This window comes from Argiope bruennichi, chromosome 2, assembly GCF_947563725.1.
Source record: "Argiope bruennichi chromosome 2, qqArgBrue1.1, whole genome shotgun sequence".
Taxonomy (NCBI): domain Eukaryota; kingdom Metazoa; phylum Arthropoda; class Arachnida; order Araneae; family Araneidae; genus Argiope; species Argiope bruennichi.
In genome coordinates, this window is record NC_079152.1 from 15114466 (window position 1) to 15140051 (window position 25586).

Genomic DNA, 25586 nt, shown 5'->3' on the forward strand with positions numbered 1-25586 from the left:
ACACGTTAATCTTGCAACATAAATAAGAAGAAATAACGATACATCCTGATAGCATTTTACTCTTGGAAAATAAAAAATAGAACAATATAAAATGTTGCCAAGATATACAAAAAAATTATTAAATTGAAGTTTTAAGGTTTATTTTAATTTAGAAGCAACGTTTTGCGAATACCACTCCTTCTGGTAGACTCCAGCTTCTATTTTATGGCATTCATGCCTTTTAATCTTCAAACACGACAATCTTATGACCTTTAAATACTTTCCCCAAGTGATATTTCGCTTAACTTTCAGAAATTTTTAAATACTTCTAATGAATGCGCAAGGTCATTCAAGGTTATTCTGATTGCCTATTGACCAAAAGAAAAAAAAAAGCTTTTTTTCCGATGAAGCGTGCAAATACTAAAAAGAAATGACTGGTATTTAAGATCAGGACAATAAAATTCATGATATGGAGGAAATTCTGCTGCCGTAGTAGCAATGAAGAGGAGGAAAAAATGGAATTCTAAGAGTCGATTGACTATGGCTGGGGAGCTCGCACTGCGGAAATAAAATGAAGAGAGGAAATTAACTACTGGTTAAGGAATAAAAAGAGAAAAAAAAAGGGTGTATGAAAAATTAGTGAAAGATTCTGCAGCGATAAATTTTTATATTGAATTTAAGTATTATAGATACTTAGATTTCGAAATTAGTTTGTTCCAACAAACATAGTAAAAGTATACGCCAAAATCATGTAGGCTCATATGAAATGTGTTATATTTCGTTTGATTTATCCCTCTTTTCAGAACTTATTCACTATAATATAGGGACATCAAATACCAAAAAAATCTTGTAGCTTGAATAATAACTATAATGCTCTACAAAGATTAGCGAATGTAAATTGTCTTTCTTTGATGTATGATGCGATATGTATATATTTTTATATATATATAAATTATACATTATATAACATAACTTTTAAATATTTATAAAATATATAAATATTTATATACTATTCATGTCATATATGCGTTATATTACGTTATTAAAGATTTCTTATATACAAATATGAATATATTATACTATTGATATGATATACTGTGCGAAACCCCGACCTAACCCGCGGCCATATGGGAAACTTAATGGGGCCGCCGAAGAGTAACCCACCTAGCACGAAGGAACACATTGCACTTGATAACATTGAAGCCTTGCAAATAATAAAGAACCTTCTAGGGAAAACGCATATTGCTACAGAAAAAGAATTAAAAAAAAACATTACATATTAAGTTGTGAAACATTAAAAATACATAAAATACATTGAGCGTTAACTTTTTACAATAGGAGAGAACTAAAGACAAGAGCTTTGACAAAATATTCTTAATAGAAGATTTAATGACTGAAATTTTTATGAGTTCTTCAACGTCAACAGACATCCAATAATTGGACATCTGATTCTGTCTTCTCGCCATAGTGCACAGGCTTTTATCACGTTATTTATAGATCCTTCTTCGGTGCCATAACGACAAATCGAACTTTCGTCAAAGAAACGACTTTGAAGAACAGAAAATATACCATGGCCCGTGGTTAATCTTAGTTAAGATAAAAATCAATTCGGTTAACAGAAACGTTTTTAATGTAAATTGCACCTTCTTTAGTATGATATTTATAATTAAAATTAGGTTAAAGTGCTATTATTAATTAAAATAAAAAAAGTTATCTGACAAATTTAGTAATTCAAGGTCCAGATCGTTGAATCTGAAAAATTGTTAAATTTTGAATATAGTTACTTCTTAGGTATTGGATGTTTTCTATGAAAAGATTTTCAAAATTTCAATGAGATATTAATCGAAATGTGAAAGATTTACTCTCTACGAAGTATATTATTTAGTTAAAATCATTTTTTATCATTATTTAATCATTTTGTAAATTAAAAAAAAGATTTTTTTATATTGGTACTTATTTTATTTCTTTGCAATACTGCTAACACTAATTTAACCCTTTAAAGGGCCATTTTTTTTCTAGTCATATTATGTTAAAATATTTTTAGGCTTGAAATTAGAATAAGAAAAGGGATTCATTTAGCTTATTAGATAAATTTAATTTGATTAATTAATTAATTTGGTCAATTAATAATTAAGTAACAAACCAAGACACATCATTTTGTGTGAGATAAAGAACTGAAGCATCTAAGTTTCTGTCTTACTAAAAAATAATTGTCAGAACTTATGCCAACCTACATAATTTTATACAAAGATTGATAAATTTGGTGGGAAGCATACTTCCCACGGCCCTAGAAAGGGTTAATAAATTATTAAGCTTATTTTGCAATAATAATAATGAATTCGGGTTACTTTTCTCATAAACGAAATACAGAGAAAATATTGTAATAGTCAAAAAATTCGAATTCGTGATTTTAAGGAATATCTGTTCGAAAAAACATTTCTGGAAAATGTCTGTATGTCTCTGAAAAAGAAAACACAAATATGCTTTGATCTAGGCGGACAAAATTAATTTATGGTCTTTATACAAAATTTGCAAATTTCTGCCAAAGTTTGAGCAAAGTCTATTCAAAGAAATCTGCCTGTCCGACTGTTCAATACTAATTACTATACCGACTGTTCAATACCGACTATAATTACTGTCCGACTGTTCAATACTATACCGACTGTTCAATAACACGATAACTCAAAAACGAAAAGAGCTAGATAGATAAGATTCAGCACATAGATATAACATCTATATTATGTGTATAATATATGTGTATAATATAGATGTTATATCTATATCTAATTTTGCGCCAAATACAACAAGGCTTGAATGTCTGTCAATCTATATTTTGAGAAACATGCAAACGCGACAACTCAAAAACGCTACTTAAATATATCAAATTTAGTGTGCGATTCTGTGATTGCAATTGCAATTCTGTGTCAAATTTTGGTTTTAATTGGTTAGGTAAAAACATGGCCAAAATGCAGATCTACCTTTATTAGAGAGCACACGAGGAAATTTTGAGGTGACCACCCCCACTGGTTTGAATTAGATTTCAAACCAATGGGATTCTATTGTGGTGAAGCTTATAAGCCAGTTAACAGCCTCCGAACTGGAGTGATCACTTTTGTCTAGTGGTCTTGTTACTCGGCTACAAACCCCAACATTGCGAGTTCGATCCTATCCAATACAACTTCCTCACTATAATAACGTCGATCCTATATTGAATCAACGTTAAATATATTTTTTTGAATTCACTTTATAGTGTAATTAAGTGCAGATATTGAAAATAAAGTGAAGATGCAGGAATAAATCTTAGAAATGTCCTAATACCATGATGTTTCGGATTAGTGATCCAAAAGCCATTTAAAAGTTTATTCATCAAATTTTAGAATTTACTGACGAAAAACATTGCAAAACATTAAAAGAATTTCCGAGAATTAAGTAATAATTCATTCTTTGGTGCACCTTTTAGGTCTTTTAATGTATGTTTTTTTAGACTATCCAACTTTAAGATAAAATCCCCCCCCCCCTTCTACAGTTATAAATCGAGGAAGAGAAGAAGCAGTAGTTGGCTGGGAAAGGAATTTAGTCATTTGAATCGGGCAGAAAGGAGAAGAATCTAATAAATAATAAAATATGCAAAATAATTTAAAATATTGAAACTAAAGAATAATACCGAAGAGAAAAACAATACAAATAAGAATTTGAATTTGCTTTCGTTTTGCTCTTAAAAACAAAATCGGAAAACGAATTTTTTTAATGCTCTCGATAGAAGAATACAAGGGCAAATGCAAAGAGTTAAGGATTCGACATTAAATATTTATAGATTGCTAGAATGGATTTTGAAAATTTTAGAAAGTTCCGAAATTGTTAAATAATGGGAACAGGATCAATGTTTCTGAGAAATAAAGAAAGCATCCTCCTTCACATACTTTAAAGGAATGACTTCTTTAAATTGTCCAATTACGATGTAGTTATTTGTGGCAAGATGAGAGAAAGGGAATTTCGAATGCTTTTACTTATTTTATGCAAAAGAAATTACTTTTTATTCTAACGCAGGAAAGGTTAGGAGCGCAGAAAGGTGTCTACAGACTTTTGTCTCACAAATAAATTTAATTTTTCCCCACCTTTTTCTTTCCTATTTGGTTTTTACACATGTCCACGCGAAGACTTTTATTAAACTAATGGCAACAAGCCCACTATTCTTAAGTTTTTAGAGCAGTAGAAGTAAAAGGAAAGCGGAGATGCATTTCTTTAGAAAAGTAAATTAATTTCCCAGAAAATTTAAAACAGCAAAATTTTTAAGCAATTAATGAAAAAGAAAAGACCTGAAACTAGAATACTTTTCAAAAATAATCACAGGCTCTTCGTTTTCTGTTGTTTTAAACACTAGTGTAATCAGTAGAGAAGAGGTTTTCAATTATTAAAAACATTTCCTTATTTGGGAGATTTAATCAATTTAAATTAATTTAATTCATCTATAAGAATTCTTTTAATTTTAATTTTTAATATTTTTATTTAGAAAATAACCAATGTTTAATGAAAATTTTATATTTTATATTTTTATTCTAAGAAAGCACTTTTATTTCGTAAATTATAAAAAAAAAGCAGTTGATATAAATGTGTTAAAAACCCCGGTACTTGTTTATTTTTATGACTAATGGACTTATTTGGCGTTTTTAGATTGCGCCAAAAACGCCAAGGTAATGATTTACTTGGCAATTTTCAGATTATGCCAAGATCGACAAGTTCCATTATACATGCCAAGATTTCGCCAAGATATTTGCATTCCCAGCTTTACTGGAGTGTTCCAGATTATACGAAAACAATGGGTTTACTTGGCGATTTTTAGATTACGCCAAGATTGCCAATGCTGAATCACCAATCTCCAATCACCAAGTTAATGATGGCTTGCAGTTTGGGGGGATTTATTCAAGACTTCTTTTTCTTTGGGAGGTTTTGGATTTATCACGGGGGCCATAAAAATAAATAAGCACCAAAATCCGTGTGACCCGAGAGCGGGATTTTACAAACAGCTGCGATTAAGTTAAAGAACATGTATTATTGGACAATTTTTTTGTGTGTAAATCTTGCCAATTATCTTTCAAAAAGAATAGGAAAAGATTAATTCTAAGTGTTGCGAATAAAGAATGTCAGTGTTGCAGCATGAATCATTGAGCAGTTTCAGATTCTGATTGTAGCTGAGGGGAATAAATACATTTTTCATATTATAAAAATAAAAAAAGGACCACATTATTCTTTTGAAAACAAGGCATTGTTTTATAACCTGGAGATGTTACTTGGGCCAATGATTGCATAATTATTTGAATGCTGCTGCACACACACACACACACACACACACACACACACACACACACACACACACACACACACACACACACACACACACACACACACACACACACACACACACACACACACACAAACACACACACACACACACACACACACACACACACACACACTCTCTCTCTCTCTCTCTCTCTCTCTCTCTCTCTCTCTCTACTAAATAGTTTACATTAAATTAATTTTGGAAAATTATTCTTTAGAAAACCTTTAAATTATCTTCATTCTTGTTCTATAACCACTCCGAGACGTTGTGAGATACTCAAGAAATTTGTAAACCCTCAACTATAACAAAAATAGTGTCCTGATTCTACAATTTTTATGCAAAACAGTATGCTTCGAATTATTTTCAATATTTTAACAACATATGTAACATTTAATTTCGATATTCCCTACTGCCTAATTACCGCTTTCTCTCGATTTACTTTATACTATATTTGGTTATGAGGTTATATAATTGAATTTGCAGAAGATAGTATCTAACAGAAGTGGCAAACATCGCAGCTGTCTCTGAAGGCCAGCAGTTAAATATATTGTTCAGACTCTATATGAATTTCATTTCATTCGGTCGTTACTCCACTTAAAGTGCGTTTATGTTGTGCATTCAGAAAGCAAAAATAACAAGCATGTTAATCTGACTCCCTTCATTCTCATTCTAAAAAATAATATTTATTAATATCGATTTACAAATATGTTGCCATTCTTAAAAATGAAACTTCATTTCGTGCTCAATAGAAAACTTTATTTTAGCTATAGTCTAGAGAAGAACATAATAACAAAGCAGCATGACTCAAAGCTTCTAAAATAATTTTCACGAAATAAATGTCGTTTTCAGTGCATCCCTTTGTTATAAATATAGTTATAAAAACATTCTTGATAATATTATCAGATATATTTTATTGCAGATATTTGGAATCATACTTTAATAGTATGAATAAGAATTTTTATATCATTCTATAAATTATAAAAATGTATTTACAAGAATGTTATAAGATTAGGCCAACTTAATTTAATTTCACAATTTATAATTAATAGGGTACATGTACATGAGCCACTCAGAAGCCAATGTGATCCCCATTTTTTTGATATTTCCTAATTTTTATCAACTTAAGTTAAACAGCATTTTTTTATATAGTTATTAAATGATTTACTCCTTGTTTCATTCTTTTTTTGGGGGAGCAATATGTATTAAGCATAAATATTTTATATTAATTGATACTTTTTAATATATTAAATCTTTTATTCTTATTTGAGTTCAGGTAGCTCACAATACTGGAACGGCCACATTTTCTTTTTCAAAATTAAGAACAATTCCTTATTTTCCTCAAAAATATCAATGACCGACCGTGTTTTGAAGGTTGATGTACATAAGAGGACCCTACTTAGCAGATGGCTAATCAGCAAATGTATGCCCTGATATCTTTTAAGTATTCCTAGAAAATCATCCTGTCCCTCAAATCCATCTGGATGAGCATCTCTAATGAATAAAGCACACGCCTCGGGTGTTTAATCAATCACATTTTACGAAGAGGATTCCCAGGCGTCTCGGGTTTCGGTGATCATAGTTTCGTTTGAATGGAAGTTGAGGCTTTTCAATTCTGATAGAAACCAGATATTAACTTTCCCCAATTTTTATTTTTATGACATAACCGCAATACTTCTGAACAAATCATGTGCTATTGAAAGCTTCATCTCAATTCAATCACGATGAGCAAAAACATGAACATCATAAGTTACCGAATGCATGTTCAAAAGATTCTTATTCCTTCTTTTTATCATTAATGCGTTGTAACGAAATTGTTTTTAGTATATATTTATTATTCAAATACTTATATATACTTCACATTCTTATATTTCAACTACTGGAATAATAACGATTTTATATTTTATTTTTAGATGTTTAGTTTTTCGAGACACACACGGTGTGCCTGATATGAAAAACAATTGAATTGTTTTAAGATTTCAAGCTTAAGATGCATATATGACTAAACTTCTTGCTGTAAATAACCAAGTAAAATATTTTTGATACAACCAACGACTATTCGTTTAGCCTGATGCACCAGTTTCTAAAATATTTCAAGACAGTATGGCAGCAGGAGATGACGTTAATTATATGTCTCTTTCACGGAATTCTTAGATGTGAGATTAAAATTACCTTTTCTTAGAAAACAGAGAGGGATCTAGGAATTTTTTCACTTGAAAAAAAAATTGAATCTGTGTTCTTTCTTTCTCAAAAGCATATAATAAAAATAATCCTTTCTATCTCTTAAAATTAAAATGAATAATAGAAAATAAAAGTCGAGGAGAATATAATAAAAGTGCCCCTCATTTAACATATTTTTGTTAACTAATAGTAAGTCATATGATTTTTTATGTGAATTTATAAATTTAAGAATTTTATTGAATGCAATTTTTAAGGAAATATTTATATGAATTTTTAAAGAAATGAAAAAAAAAAAAAACCACATTTAATTTAAGAGCTATTGACGCAAAAATTGGAATAAATAATTAAATTTTATGTTGAAGAATAACAAAACAAGGTTTACGATGCAAACTAATAAATAAAACCATTGTTATTAACAACATTTATGAAACAGTAAAAAGAAAACTTACTCTAAAAACAATTTCATTGAAAACATGTATTGTCAAAAAATATAAAATAAAATAATATGAAAGCCAAAGAAATGCTAAAGAAATATTAAGAGCTAAAAATAATTTTGTGAAACATAAGTACGTAACATAAAATTTTATTTTTCATTTTCACTTTCTCGTATACGAAATATAGAGAAAATAATGTAATCGTCAAAATATTCGAACTTAAGAATTCCGACGTTTTACATCTCCCTGAATTCGAAACTCATATTTCTGGAATTTGTCTATTTAAACACTAAAAAGTAACTCAAAATGTTTTGAGCTAGAACGGATAAAATTTCGGTTACGGGCTATAAACCAAATTTGTAGATTTTTATCAAATTTTAAGTGAAATCTGTTCAAAGGAAGTCCGTCTGTCTGGTTGTTTGAATATAAATTAACACGATAACTACAAAACGAAGTGAGCTAGACAGATGAAATTCATTACACAGATTTAACATCTATATTGTAGAGAATTGTCAAATTTTGAGCCAAATCCAACAATGGATTGACTGTTTGTCTATCTGTACTTTCAGAAACATGTAAACACGATTTATCAAAAACGCAGTGACTTAGCTATATCAAATTTGGTATATATTTTCATGACTACAAGTGCAGTTTTGTGCCAAATTTGCGTTTCAATATTTTGAAACAAACGCGTCTAAAATACAAATTAGATTTTCGGGTACTATTTACCGCATGCCAAGGATTAATCGCCAAACCATTTGCTAAGAATCACACGTCAGACTGAGTGAAAATGCTAACTTTAAGCCAAAGGTTTATATTTTGTAACTATTGTACGCCAATGCCAAGTAACCCTTCTTTGGCATGATAAGTTTATTAGAGGGATGCAAGAAAATTTCATGGAGACCGGTTCAGCTTTTTTAATATTCTACATTTTAATACAACAGGGTTGATAATCCAGATATCCACCTAATTCATTCGATTATCGATTACAATTAATCGATATTTATTATCTTTGACTATTCATTCTGCTCGACAATTTAGCACTACAAATTACAGAGATCTTGTGCTTCAATAAATTATTTTGTTAGAAAGAAACACTATTCAAATATTTTGGCAAAATTTTTGAAAGAAGACAGAATTCCATCAAAGTACAGTTTTTGCAAAGTGTTTTTAAAGATAAAAAAGATACAGTATATTATTACTTTCTTGTACATAAAATATTCAAAGTGAGTTTGATCTAATCTATCAAACGAAAGGTGGTGGTAAAAGAGTCTGTATGGATTATAAAACACTTTAACAACCCCAGCCTATCTCTTACCGTTTGCAAGTTATGGCGGAAAAATGTATATGCTATCAATAGGGAGAAATTCGAATTTGAAAGATTTTTTGAAAGATCTATATGTGAAATGTTCACATATTTTGATGGAGCAGGAAAAATCTTATAAGCTAACTTCATTTTTCTTAGAATTCTTGTATTTAAAACTGAGTTAAGTGCTAAGAAAGTTAAGTGCTAAGTGCCGAAAAAGTGCTAAGAAATGCAAAATTAAATTTTTGCCAAAATTTATAATAATGATTATTGCAACACTCTCATAGCATAAAAATTATAAGAATCCGAAACGTTAGCACACGCAGAGGTCAATTTGACCCCAAATCTCAAATAAAAAATGTGATACATTGTTATATTGATTTCCGTTATTATAATTTTTTTAGTAATCCATGAAGGTATAGGAAGTAACAGGTGAAAACTTCAATAAATTCCTAGAATTCTTTAAACAATAGGGAAAGAATGGTGTTGAAATGTGATACATTAGAGTTGCATTTATTAGCCCAGCTTTTCTCTTATAAACCTGAATTTTTGTAATAATTTTAATCTGCATTTTGAATATTAATTAGAATGTATCACTTTTTCTGAATGTTTACAAAACTTAACTCGTGCAAAGTACTGCACAAATACGTTGACTAACAGTAAAAAAAAGTCATTTTCTCCGCAGAAAGGTTTCTAAATTGTTGAGTTGAATACCCCCTTCTTCCTGTGTAACTAATTTGTTGTAAATCTAAAAGGACACATGAGACTTAGGGTACTTGTAGAGAAACCAAAAGAATATAAAGGCTTAAGGTTGGTTTTTAATTAACAACTTTAGTCATTACTCATTAATGTTGAAACCAACTTTTTCAAAAGAAAACAGCTTGATTTGTTTCAAGAAAAATGTGAAAAAGATGCACTTTTAGCCATTTTTATTTTTTAAATGACAGTACGTTTTCTTTCTATTAAACGTAAAAATGCTCTTTGAGTTTATTACATTGAAGTAGAAATTTAAAGAAAAAGACTGTTTACAGTGGTAATAAAATAGTATTCTGAATGTAAATAGCTTCATATTTCGTGGGCGTGTTAAATGGATGAGTGAGTTATAAGCATTTTATACGAAGTAACATTTTGTCGAACAAAACTGCTGCTATTATGTGAATCAGGAGAATAGAATGGAATTTTTTTGATATCTGAAGTATTTTATTTTTATATACATAAGCCTTATCATAAAATAAGGAATATTTGAAATGCAGGGTTTGTAGAATTCAGAGTATGTAAAGGTCAGCCAAATCAAACAACGAAAAATTCATGAAACCATACATTTTTATAAAAAACATCGTACTGTTGGAATAAATCCCAGTAGCAAGAAAAATGTAATTGTTGTTACTATTTTGGAGGGGGTGAGTGTTAATTTCAATAACTACCCCCCATATCCTTGATGCCAATTTTTTATTTCAATATATACTAAGTGAATGAATGTCTTGTAATCGTTCACAATAAAACTCGTCTGCGAGAATCCATCAAAACTTTACATTTCATATTTCCGTGGGTCCAAATAAATCAATTTCGGAATTAATTTGTGAATACAATAATTCAAATGCGCAATGGGCTGAATGAATGAAATTTGGCATATAGCACAATTCCTATATATGTTGATGTGTATCAAATTTTGGACCAACTTCCTCAAAAGGTTGGTGGTCTATTATTATGTCTATTCGCGAGTAAATAAACAAAATAACTCGAAAGCGAATCAAGCTACATAAATGAAATTTGGCATGCTATCCTGGCTTAAAAATTGTATATCTTCAATCAATGAAAGAAAATTAATTCTTTTTCAATTATTTTCATTGTACTAGAAGTCTTTTAGCGAAATTCCACTTCTGAAGGAACCCCAAATTAATCTAGCTAAATTAATGTAGATAATCCTGACTTTTTCTCAAATAATATTGAGTATACAGAGATGAATCAGCTTCAGTGAAAAAGATGTCATGCTGACTTCTGATACAGAGCACTAAATTTCCGTTAACACACATTATTTGTTTAAAATTTACGTTTAAAAAAAAAGTAAAACTTTTACAATATAACAAATTCCAATAGATGGAAACCATACGAATTATTTATACACTTTCCTGAGTGTTAACAAAGGATAATCTGGAGGAAGAAAAACATTTGGATTACACCGTTATAAGAGATAGTCATTTCTTTCGTGCTATTAATCAGAAGCTTCAGGGAAATCATCGGTATAATTTTAAGTCACGATTTTTTTTTGTACACTTATTCATGTTATAGAGAGAATCTTGAAAGTTCTCCAATATTCTACTGCACACATCCCATATTTTGGAGGAAGGATGGCATCAAGTCTGGGTATAGACCAGTGTATGCAAAATAAGTTATAATTAAACATTTGCTGTTTCAGTCGTTTCAGTTCAAGCCCAATATGACTGTTCTAAGTCTGGCTTGAGAAGGTGAGATTTAGTAACAAAGCGGTAAAAAATAAAATAAGGTGTTTTTGTAATTTTTCAAAATTACCGACTCATTCTGAAAATGACACTCTTCTTTTAAAAACAGTCGAATAGGAGTTATAGAGCATAAAATTTGCATAAAACGAATACCGTCATTCAGTAAATTGCTGCTTAAGCATTAATACTATCTTTTATATAAGTTTCAACCTTTCTAAACGTTCACAACATTAAATTAAAACATTAAATCATAACATTAAAACTTTTAAACATTAACGTCGTATAGGCCACGTCTCAAGATACAGAATCTACCATTTTTTGACATTTTACTTTGCTATGTGGTAGTGCGCAGAAAACTGAGAAGTTGTTATGTCTCATAAGTTCACTCAATCTCAGTTCACTTTATTGCTTATTGCACTTCATCCTCCCACTTCTTTACTTTCAACCCCCCCCCCTTTTTTTTTTAACGAAATAAACATCTCCTGACTCATGCGTAAAAGCGCGGAGGATTTTCGAATTCGAGAACGAACAACATTTATACTTATATAAAAATAAATATTTTTGTATACTATCTTGAAAGTTTAAAAAGTACTAATACTCCCATTTCTGCAGTAAAACATTGAATCCTGGTATTGATTTTAACTAGTTTTATATTCTTCAAAACATTTATGCAAATTATTTTTAGAATTCAGTGTGTTGTTTTCAAATAATTGAAGAAATCTAGGAAGAAGGCTGAAAAAAAATATACTCATTTTTCTAAACTCTTTTCCCACCTTTCAGCCGAATCTCACGTTTTCGGGTGGAGAAACTGGAATAGTCATATTGGTATTAGAACAGTCATAAAGATCTATCCAGAAATGAAAACTTACACTAAAAAATTGCTAAAATTCTGATACAAGAATATTGATAAATATAACTCATCAATAAACACAAACTTTTTTATTTTTTATTTTAATAAAGTAACGAATCTTTACTAACGACGCTTCAAAAAGTGTGGCATTAATATAACAAAGCTAAAGACAAGACCTTTCCTTATCAAATAAATTGATTCAAATACTGTGTAATGATCTGATGATTTAACTTTTAAACTATGCTCCAATAAATTCCAATTTCTTCAAAAAATGAGATATTCTCAATATTGATATCTCTTTTGGGGCACCTCAGATATAAAAACGAGAAGTTTCAGTTATGGTGGTTGGTCCTTGAGATCCAGCTGGTTACAGAAATGCTTTCAGGTCGGCTACGCCTGTCATTGATGGATGTACCTCCCATGAAGAAATTGTACTGTGACCAGTGATGGTCCTTAGGACTCATCCTCAGTTTCTGCTAATGTTGTAATCCGCCAATATCTGCCCCTGGTCATTCAGATTTATTTGTGCTCCACAGGGTGGGTCAGAGTAGTCAATTTGTGATTTTCAATATTGATATTTAAAGTTTTCAGAACTCCTGAAAAACCCTGTATCTGTCGTTATTCCCTTACTGCCATTAAATATGAAATATGCGGGTATAACGAGTCCACACTGTATGTTTTTAAATTATCAGGTGTGCACGATATGATGTATTGTTTTAAACTTGATCAGATGTATATGATAATATATTTATTATTATGTGTGCATGATGTTATGAACAACTTCATACTCAAAATCCCAGAATACCAAATTCAGATTAATTCATGGTAAAATTTGATCTCTCATTTAACATTTAAATAAAAAAGGATCTAAGGAAATACTTGTTTCTGAATATGGCATTTAATTTTTCAGGTTTGAACAAGAACAGAAATCGCCTATCACCATCTAAAGCAACCACATTAATTGATCGATAGTCTCTAATTGCCTTGTCGTTATAAATTGGTGTAACTTTTTTGCCCTTTACGAACCAATAAATCGACCTTCTTCTTTGTTAAAGCAGTGGATAGAGAGAGAGATAAAAAAATTGCATTAAAGATAAAGAACAAAACATTCTGCAAAACAGGCAGAAAATAGCATTCCTATAAGAAACCTCAGAACACCAGGGAAAAAAAATTCCGGAAGAAAGAAAGAAGAGAAGGTTATCATGTTGAGGAAGTAATTAGTCCACTGAGTTCATTCTTTTTAATGCCAAACCTTAACAGTTCATTTTTTTCCCGCTGTGCAAAATGGGTTCCTTGAAGAAAAAAAAATTGATCCAACTAAATAAATAATTGGAAAGTATTTTTATTGCAGAACAAAGGGCAGAAAACAAATGGTAGTGGAGCTTGTCTTTAGAGATACAGAAAATACAAAAACTCTCTTAAACAAAGTATATTTTTGTCCCAATGTCTGATGACTGTAGCAAAAGGAAAAGGAGAGAAAAAAAAGACAAGAAAAGAAATGGATACCGAACCAAGCCTTGTAATTGAACAACTGGGTAGTAAGTAATCAGCCGTTAAATTGTATTAGCCACGACTTTCACTTTTACGAATAAAAAGACTAATACCGATGGAGAAATGAAGATGGGGTCGGAGGAAAAGTGAGGTAAGTCAGTGAGAGTTGTAGGTTTATGCTCTGCGAAAAGTGGTCGCGATTTATTCCAATGCTACTCATAAGAATATTTCCCCCCTTTTTCTCGTTTTCTTTTTGTAGTTACATCAAATGAGGAGAGGATGTCAGTGAACAAGATGCGTTTTTTTTCTGATCTTGAAGTAAGTGTTAATCTGCTATCGGAGCGAATAATAAAAGGGAATGTTTAACTGCTCTAGACTTCGACAGTTAAAATATTTCGCCAGATTTTTATTTTTTTTCTTGGCAGTACACAATCGGTGTTTTGCAAGTCTAGTTATGTGCTCTTAAAAATTATGTTCTTGATTTTTTTTATATAAAGCATATGAATGTCTTTATTAATTATTGTTTTAACACGGAGTTTCTATAAAAGCTGTCAGGATTTATTAAATTTTTATTGTTGATTATGACTGACTGCCAACGGTGACCGACTTGATCTTCGTAATATTATCTTGCATAGTTTCAATAAAATTTCTTATGTATAACTCGTTTATTTCTTGGCAGTACACAGTCGGTGTTTTGCAAGTCTAGTTATGTTCTCTCAAAAATTATGTTCTTGATTTTTTATATAAAGCATATGAATGTCTTTATTAATTATTGTTTTAACACGGAGTTTCTATAAAAGCTGTCAGGATTTATTAAATTTTTATTGTTGATTATGACTGACTGCCAACGGTGACCAACTTGATCTTCGTAATATTATCTTGCATAGTTTCAATAAAATTTCTTATGTATAACTCGTTTATTTCTTGGCAGTACACAGTCGGTGTTTTGCAAGTCTAGTTATGTTCTCTCAAAAATTATGTTCTTGATTTTTTATATAAAGAATATGAATGTCTGTATTAATTTTATTGTTTTCACACGGAGTTTCTATAAAAGTAGACAAGTTTATTAAATTTTTATTGTTGTTTTTTATTTTTATTGTTGCCTTCGGTGACCAACTGGATCTTCGTAATATTATCTTGCATAATTTCAATAAAATTTCTTATGTATAACTGGTTTATTTCTTGGCAGTGCACAGTTGGTGTTTTGTAAGTCTAGTTATGTTCTCTCAAAAATTATGTTGATTTTTTATATAAAAAATATGAATGTCTTTATTAATTTTATTGTTTTAACACGGAGTTTCTATAAAAGTAGTCATATTTATTACATTTATTACATCTTGCATAATTTCAATGAAATTTCTTACGCATAATTGGTTTTTATGGTTCCTTTTCCTAAACAATTTTAAATTTGCATTTGTGACATTTTCCAATAAGCTTGCATCTGACCTGGTCTACATGAATGTCCCTAAAAATGACAGAATAGCTTTAAAATGATGTTAAATATTTTTTAAACAGGGATTAAAACATGTATGTGATGTGAATTAAAACAGCATGTGATCTGTAGTAAAATAGCTTAAGGATTTACTGTTAAATTGCCTTTGATCTGAATTAAAGCAACATATTTGAATTAAAACTTAGCGATTAAAAGAATAAAAGATTTGTAATTAAAATCTTTGAGCTTAATATGTATGTTTTCTAATACAACTACTAGCTTAGAAGTTTATTTTATTTCAAATTTTGCAGGAGTAATGATGAAATAAAAAAATAAAGTAAAATATATTTGGATCTTAGCTTTAATCATGGAAAAAAAACACGTTTTTAATTATTTATATAAAAATACAAACATTTTGAATTTCATTACAGCTATGACAATGTTATGCTCCAAGTTAAGCATGGTCTTATTTTGGAAACTTGTGAAAATTGAGAAAAAATAGTCTAAAATGAAATTGATATTATTTTAAAAACAATTTTTTGTATTCAAAATATTGAAAAAAAATTGTGATATGTGGAAGCGAACTATAATAAATAATCTTCTGAATAATTTTTAATGAATTAAAATTAAAAAATAATTTTACAAAATGCAATTATCTTTCAAGTATATAAATGTCAAATTTGGCGTTCTAAATCTAAAAAGGCGATAATGTACAGCGCCAACTCACATACTCATAGACGATATACTTTCATTTTTATTACTATCATGTATACGAAATATAGAGAAAATGCGGTGACTGTCAAAAAATTTCGAATTGAGATTTTGAACGAATCTCAACGTTTTAGACCTCATTTAGTTCAAAAATACATTTTTGGAAAATGTCTGTCTGTCTGTGACAAAGATAACTCAAAAACGGTCTTTATACCAAATTTGTATTTTTTTTAATCAAATTTTCAGTAAAATCTGCTCAGAGGAAGTCTGTCTATCGAGCTATTCGAATATAATTTAGCCCTATAACTACACACACACACACACACACACACACACACACACATGATGGTTACAGTCTTGACACTTATCAAAATGTGATACAAATAGAACATGCTGACCGTCTGTCGGTCTGTACTTTTAGTAGCATATAATTGTGATAACTCAAAGAAGCAATATGTCAAATATGGTACGTGATTTTGTAACTATAAGAGTTGTTTTGAGTCACATTTTTATTTCAACCAGTTGAGAAAAAACGTATCTAATACACAAAAGCGATTTTCGGATACTATTAACCATATGCCACGGATTAATCGCCAAATAACTCGCCAAGGATGACACTAAAGATTCAGTAAAAATGCTTAATTTATACCAAAGATTAATATTTCGTAACTATTATACACCAATGCTATGTAAGGCGTTCTCTCCTTTGTTAGAGAATATGCGAGAAAGTTTTCGGGAGAATATTCTCGCTACTTACTAATAGAAATGGAGTTCTATATTTTTAAATGGTTTAGGTATGAATATTTTTTGTAAAATTTGCATCTGTCACTCCTTAATACAATTCACTACTGCAATAGAATGGCATGAAAAGAGCAAATTTGCAGAACGACATGATTACAATCAAACAATATATGCAATTGCGCTAGTGGCTGTGCCAATATTTGCATTAACTGCATTTATATATTTTTTTATACAGGGTGGGGAAAAAGTCCGTGAAAACTCATTCATAAAACATGAAAAAAAAAAGCCCAAAATAAAAAAAATGTCTTGCAAGCTTAGCATTGATAGGTCAAGGGATTTTTTAAGACAAAGAAAAACAGCCGACAAATGGAGCTGGTACGACGATTTAGTTGGAAATATGTAAATGAGATAGGCAATTATAAATACTTACTTTCTTGATCCAGAACGAATTCTCCTTTGCCCGCCATGTAAGGGAACAAGGATGCTGAGTGGGAAAGATAAGACTTTATTGGTGCAGCTGTTTTACATGATCCACGAATCAGCGACCGTTGCATTGCATAAATTCCGACTTCAGAAAAATGTGAAGACTAGAAAAGGGCTTTTAATAGTAGCAGGCCTCATAAAGCGGGTCCAGCGATTTCAGGAAACGGGATCACTGGAGGATTAAAGTCCGGACGACCAAGTCTAAGGCAGACATGTTCAGAGCGCGTTGGAGCCGAAATGGTAACATTATCTGTTGCAGGGTACGTGAAGAAGCCAATTTTCCACGACCACCTCGGTGTCCAGATCTGATACCAGCAGATTTTTCGCTATGACGAAATTTAAAATCACAGGTGTATTCATCCTGTCCGTTTAATCTGTCGGAATTGAAAGACGCAATCTTCCGATAGCTTTTATGTATACAGCCGGATATGTTGCACTCTGCCGCTGCTGGATTATGACACGCCTTCAATGTGTTATTTACCTGGGATGGTGGACACGTGGAACATATATTACTTTACCAAATGGTTTGGCAACATTATTTTTGTTATTTATGTGTCTTTTCTTTCACTTATGTACGAAACGCTACATATTTGCCACCTATTTTGAATTATTTTTTTCTTATCTTAAAAAAAAATCCCTTGACTGATTGATGTTAAACCTGCAAACTGTTTTTTTTATTTTGCTTAATTTTCCGAATTTTGTAAATTTTTAAAGTTTTTACGGATTTTTTTTCCACACTGTATTAAGTTCACTGAACAATTTATGTAGAATACAAATAAACAAATTCAGTTTGAACCAGACTGGATTTGTTTTTAAAAATCAAATGAATGGAAAATGGAATATCTAATTTACAACAACTTTTAAGCATTTTTTTTTGGTGATTTAGAAAATTTTATATTAGTGCCTTTAGCTTCTAGCCTTTAAGCAGTATATTGCTACATAGTGTCTGAGCCAGGATAATCAAAGAATTCTGAATAAAAAAAACATGACTTTTTTTGTTAAACGGTAAGATTAAATTACCTTTTTCATTAAGTATAATTACCTCAAAGATTTAATTTTTACAAAAAACCCCTTAATTATTTGAGGTCAAATTAATTTAGAAATAAAAAAACGTAAGATGATATTTTAAGTTAAATTTGGATAATTCAAATGTCATTAAATTTAAATCTAAGTAATTATCGAATCGCAGTGATATAAAAGAACTTTTTCCCCTCTCGTATGACACAAAATTACGTGCCTTAGTTTTAGTCTTCTTTAAAAAGTCAGTTGATTATTTTAGGATCCATTTATTCAGTTTCTCTGTTTCGTGAGATCCATTATTTATTATAACTGTTTTTCTGTTTATGTTTTTGTTTCGATATCCCTTTCAATTCAAGGGGCATTTGTAGTCAGTTTGATCAATTTTGAATAAAAAAAAATATTTTACTTCTTAGGAAATTTTAATAGATACTGTTCATCTAAGGATACGATCAGCGCCTTTGCGCATGCACCGAAATGCGTTTATTTAGTCAAAATAGGGGCGAAAGGAGAGATAAAAAGAGACGTTTTTACTAAACAATAGTGTGAAATCAGATTATCGGAGCACTGCGTAAAACTGCGGATAACTTGTAAAATTGTCGGAAAAAGTAATATTTCACAATAAAATGCTTTAAAGCAATTTCTATTTACTGTGGGGTGGTGGTGGACTGAATATTAAATCATTATGAAGATTTATGTCTTTAAAATTTGGCAGTTTGGCTTTTTACAAAATAATAACTTTTTATGTTAAAACAATTTTTATTATTGAATTGTTGATAACATTTTGATATTAACAGTAGTCGATAATATCGGTCAAATTTAATGATATCGCTACAAATCTGAAATGTTGCTTCCCAGAAAGACCAGTTCAATCACTGGAAAGACAGTTTTACGATCAGCTCAGTTGTATGCTAATCGGGTGCCGCGCCAGTGATCCCAGAACTTGGCGTCCATTTGGCGACTTGACGTCGAATTTGGCAACAAAAGCGATAGAAGGAAACTTCTAGAATTTTAGCAATTGAACCAATAGGAACCGAGATACGCCTGATTGGTCTAGAACCTCCTCTGCCCACCTCCGGGAACTAAAAAAGGCCGGCAATCTCAAATCGTCGGAGTCGTGGAAAGAGACGGAGAATAGTTGTATCAATCCGGTGAAGAGCAAGTGTTATGTGGAACTCAAGCGATTGTTCAATTGAGCTTGTGCCGTCAATCTCATGCCGAAGTCAGTCGTAGTAGTGAATCGAGTCATGGAGAGGAAAACGAAGTAACGACGGTAGAATTGGATCAGTTCAGTGGAGCTCAAGCGACTGCTGAAATGAGCTGCTTGCCAAGTCCTGGTGTTTACTGTAGAAGCAGCATCGAGTCGTGTGCGGAGTAGCCAGTCGTGTAGTAGTGAGTCGGCAAATTGAGGCATCTAAAGCGAGGAGACGATGGAGAATTGAAGGCATTTGGAGAGACCGTAAAGTGAAGCTACGCAGATTCTCTCCTCTTGCTGAATTCTGTCTGACCGCTTTGTGTGCTGTGATTGTTACTGCTACCTATTACTACTTGTGGGTTACTGTTTTTGTAGTGCGCTTCTGTGTGTTGTCTGTGTTCGTCTCGGCTATACATTTGGCGTCTTTGTCTTCGTCGTTGTTTACTACTAAAGGATTGTTTATTTCATCGACCGACAAATCTTGAAAAGAACCCTGGAAGTATCCGTAACAATATTTTATAAAATATTTTTTGTGCCTCCTTCTGAAAGCTTTATTGCCACTTAAATTAGCTTTATGAGCAATCAACATACAATTTTGAGTTAAAATAAAATAGTAAGAAAGAAACGACACGGCACTCACATACATGTGGAAAAAAATAGAGCTGAAAACTATCTAATGAATCTTAAATAAAAGTCAAGGAATTCCGTAAATGCACTCATCCTTTCGTATTTCATCCCTTAGCAAGGTATAATCGTCGAAAAATGGTAGACATGCGTTACCGAAACGAACGGTATCGAATCAATTGGCTGTAAATCGTATTTATAAATATTCATTATATTTTTTCAATATTTCAAAAGAAGTAAAAACATTTTATTTATCTATATTGCAGAGTTGTCTGTTCCAGATTTCTATTCTAAAATTTCTAATGAATTTATTTATGTAGATTAAAATTTAAAAAAAGAACGAATCAAATGAATATTTTTTCATTTTATTCATTTATCTATTGGAAAAACAAAAGAACAAATTTAATTTGAAATAAACTTTCGAAAGTATAACATTTCTATTTAGAGAAAATCTGTAACAAAGTGAATATGTTTTCAAGAAGAGATTAGGGAAATACCAGGGAAATAGGGAAATACCAGGAGTTTCCTTAGGTGTAAATTAATTTCAACTGATAGTTCGTTTTCATTTTTCAAAAAAAATCATTTCTATTATTTTCGAAAATTTATAAAATATTGTAACAGCAGATGCATCCAAAGTCAAACTACTAATAGTTATTTTATGACCTCAAACAGTTATAAAAATTATATTAATTTATACTTAGTAAAGAATCATGTAAAGATGTTATATAATGATTTATATTATCACAGAAATATTTTCATATCAATTGCTCAATACACTAAAAAAATGGCTCAAAAGTAGAGGCTTTTAAAACAGTGCCAGTCTCGCAGCAAGAAGAAATAAGACAATTTAATCAATTTGGAATGAACTAAAATAGATAACTACAATCGAAAATGAAATAAATGAAATCGAGTACTTCGGACTCGATTAAGGCATATGAAATTAATTTACCGATAAAAATAATTTTTTTTGCAATCATTTTTCAAAATGTATTTTCCACTTTACTTATAATAGTTTTATTTCTTGAATCCTTTTAGAATGTAAAAAATAATAAATAAAAATACTGAAGATTCGGAAATTTGAAATTCAAGTAAAAGATTAAAAAACATTTTGTAAAGACGAATTTTTTAACAAGAAATTGAATTAAGAACAAAAAATAAAATCTCCGTATAAAAACGATATTAATTTTAATTTATAAAATGCAAAAATTCAAAGAATCTCGAAAGAAATTATATCTTCTTTAACTTTTTATTTCTCATTTAATTGTTTTACGATAAAAAACGAAATAACGCTTCTTCAAATACAACAGCTTGTAAGTTAATTGGATCGTACGAAGAATTGTATATTTTTTTAGAATTCACTTTTAATTTTGCATTTTATATTGTTTTTTTTTGGAGTGGCAAAATTTATTAGATTACCATTGCTGTGTTGTTTCGTAATTTTTTTTCAGCTGCCTCAAATATAGAAATAAGTTTTGATAATTCGTAATTGTAGTTCGTATTAATTTTCACGATTACGTTTAAAATAATAACTTCCTTTTCTTCCTTCCTTTAACTATCTTTTTCCAAACTTTTATGGAGTAGACTTTCTTTTTGTTTATTTTTTTAAAAATAGTATAATGATGTCTTTTAAACTTACTTCTGCACTTTACAGGATACATATGTTTGGTGTTATATAATTAAATTTTTATATACAAAAATCTTTATTCACCTTTTTTGATGATCTGTAAATATATTTTTTGCGAAAAAAATCATTTTAATTATTATTCATTGCATTTCGAGTTCATTTATATCAATGCCCCATTTGAAAATAACACTAGGGCTATTTTGGGATAAAACTAGTAATTTGGAACCATGGTGAGATGAAAAGGACGAGAGTTGGAGAGGGGGTGTCTGAGCTGACAGCCTCTCTCCAAGCTTCGCACCACACCAGTGGGAGGACGTTTAGCCCCGAGGGATTTAGCGTGCACTAGACTCTCTTCTTCGGTGGAAATGGGTCTCGAATCTGAAACCTTCCAGTTCCGTAGCCGAGACTTTACCTCCAAGGCACCGCGACAAATATTGCACTTCGAACCAAAAACATGATTTTTTTTGACGAAAGAAAGAATATGTTTTTTTTTTTTTTTTTTTTTTTTTTTTTTTTTTTTTAAAATTTGAACTTTGATGTAATGCTATTCTGTCTTTTTTTCTGTTATCAATTCTTCATTTGAAGAAAAAAGTTTTGTGATTTCAATTTTACCATACTCTTTCACGTATTTATTCCAATGTTTGTAGTTAACTTTTTTTTTTAGAATTTATATTTCCTTTGTTTGTGCATATATATTTCTTCTTAAAAATTTCGATAACTATTTTCAATACCTCGAATGCATTTTTTCAGATAAATGAAATTGAAACGTTCTTCCAAAATAAATCTCCAAATAAATGCAAACATCTTTAAAACTTAAAGATAAAGAAATTTGAGAAGAGCAAATTAGTAAATTTTTGTCATGATACAAAGAATATTATAAAAGTTTTTGTTTTCTCATATACGAAATATCAAAAATAAGAAGTGTAATCGTCAGAATCTTCAATCTTGAGATTTTTGGTATTTCTTCACATTCTTTTAACCAGAAATGGTTTCAGAATTATTTATTAAGATGATCTGAAAAATGGAAATCAGACGAATAATACTGAGAAGTTTTTTTATCAGAAATTAACCAACAAGCATCAAATTTGTATTAAATCCACTTTGTTTGTGCAAATTTTAATGAGATATATCGCAAAAATACAATGAGTTCACTGAAAAAAATTGAATATATAGTTTTTTTTACTAGAATTATAGATCCCGATGAAAATTTAAAACGAATTCGTCAATGAATTGACTCTTTTTCCTCGCATATATGAAAATGCCAGCTCAAAGCCACAATAAGTTAGAAAACAAAACATTTAAATAATATTGTTGCCGGTATATATATATATATATATAATATATACCGGCTGTTCCAAAAATGACTAATGGATTTTGGAAATAAAAAAATAAACAAAGAACGAATGCGATAAAAACGTATCCTTAACTTTGGTATAAAAATATGTCTCACCGTTGTAAGACATCATACAACGTTTAGAAAAAGAACAATGGATTGCAATATTCTATAATAATTTATACAAAATTATTAATACAGATTGACTGGTATTGTTTAAAAAATTCTAAAAACAGTGTAGAGTAAAAATTCGAACGATGAAGAATATTCAAACTGACTTAATCAAATTAATAAAAAATTTCAACACTAATTTATGTTTTCCTCCATCATTGCACAAAGGTTTATATATCATTTTTGATTCTCGATACTAAAAAGAATAACTGCCAAATTAAGCTTGGACATTTTTTACGGAGAAATGGTAAAGCTCAGAGATTTCCTCCTTTAATATCTTTCTTTGCTAAAATATGTACATTTGATATGATTATTAAGACATTCTGAATTCAACAATATTCGAATCAGTGCTTTAATTCTTCAAGTATTAGAGGAGACTCGAAACCTGTAAATTTGTTATTTGTGAAATTGTTTATAAGAAGTAATTAATTCGTGGAATGTGAGGAATTCGGGAATTTTATAGGATTATTCAATAAATCATTCCAGATTCGAATAATGAATCATTCAATTCGATAAATAGTTTAAGGGACAGAACAGGGAACTTGAGGACTTGTTCTTCTTGCTGGAAGAATTTCTCTATTTAAAAAAAAAAAACAGTAGTGGTCTTCACAAAAGTTTCTCGTATACTCTAATAAATTTTTAATGCCAAGGAATATCTTATATGGTATTGGCGTATAATAATTAGGAAATATTAACTTTTTTCATGGATTTACCATTTTTACTGAATCTGTCTTTCCATCTTTGACGAGTTATTTGACGATTAATCCTGACATGCGAGTATAGTAACCAAAAATCGAATTTACATTTTAGATATGTTTTTCCTCAACCGATTGAAGTAAAAAGTTGACACAAAACTGTACTTGTAATTACACAATAGTACACCAATTTTGATACATTTAAACCACCGCGTTTTCGAATTATTGCACTTATATGTTTCTGCAAGTACAGACCGACATACAATCAACCCATCGTTGGTTTTGTCTCAAAATTTAACAGGTGTCTACATTATAGATTATAAATACGTGTACCGAATTTCATCTATTTAGCTCTTTGTTTTATAGTTATCGGGTTAATTTTTATTCGAACAACCGGACAAAAGGACTTCCTCCACTTTTACCTAAAATTTGAAGAAAAAAACCCCCTGCAAATATGGTGTAAAAAACGTACACCAAATTTCAATCGTCTAGATCAAAGCGTTTCTGATCTATTATTTTTACAGGCAGACAGATGGACATTTTTAAAAAAAATGTGTTTTTCAAATTCAGGGAAGATTAAAACGCGAAGATTCTTCAAAATCTTGAAATTTCTAATAATTATTACTTTTTCTATACTACGTATGTGAGAAATTAAAAATGGGAATAAATTCCTTTCTACAATTTGTGCCGCATACTAAGCTATCAATGTAAAAAATCTTTATATTATACCACAAACTTATGCATATGTGTGCCCTTAAATCACATAATTTCCCTGAAAACAAAATTGTAGAAATACATCGAGATTCCACTTAATAAGTCAAAAAATTCTGGATTCCAGAGATTATAGAATTCTAAATTTTAGTTACATCTTATTTAATTTATTCATAATGACGTTTAGTTTAAAGCAACTGAAATTAAGAGTTGAGCTTTATGATTTTGAGTCATGTTGAGGTGATGAGAGGGATCCTTCTCTAAGTCTTCTGGACTGAAGGGCTCTAGGTTCGAGACTCGATTTCACCGAAGAACTGTCGTGTAATCGGGTATGGAACACGTTAAATCCGTCCAGGCCAAACGATCTCCTGCTGTTCGGTGCGGAAGTTTGGAGAGGGGGTGTCAGCTAAGGGGTGGTTCTCATCATTTCCCATTGGTTCAAAATTTTAAAGTCTGTCCCGGAAATAGCCCTAGTGTTGCTTTAAAACGGGACGTTAATATTCACTAAAAAAAAACCTTCTCTTTCATCTTGTACTCATGGCAAAGTGTTTGTATTTGTTCACAAATTTACCGTATGTCCATGTACGGAATCTATGGTATCCCTCAGACCTCTTTATTTCTGAAATCCAGATTTTCCAAGTTAGGCTTTCTAGGCATTTGGTATAAGTAGGTCACAGTCATTTCCGAATAATGTATGTAGTGAATGCCTATCATATATCAATAGGAATCTGTAAACTACAGACTTCGGCCAGGTTGTGTGTGACGTAACTGGCGCGCTGCCCATCATCCGGGTATTGACACACGCGACGTT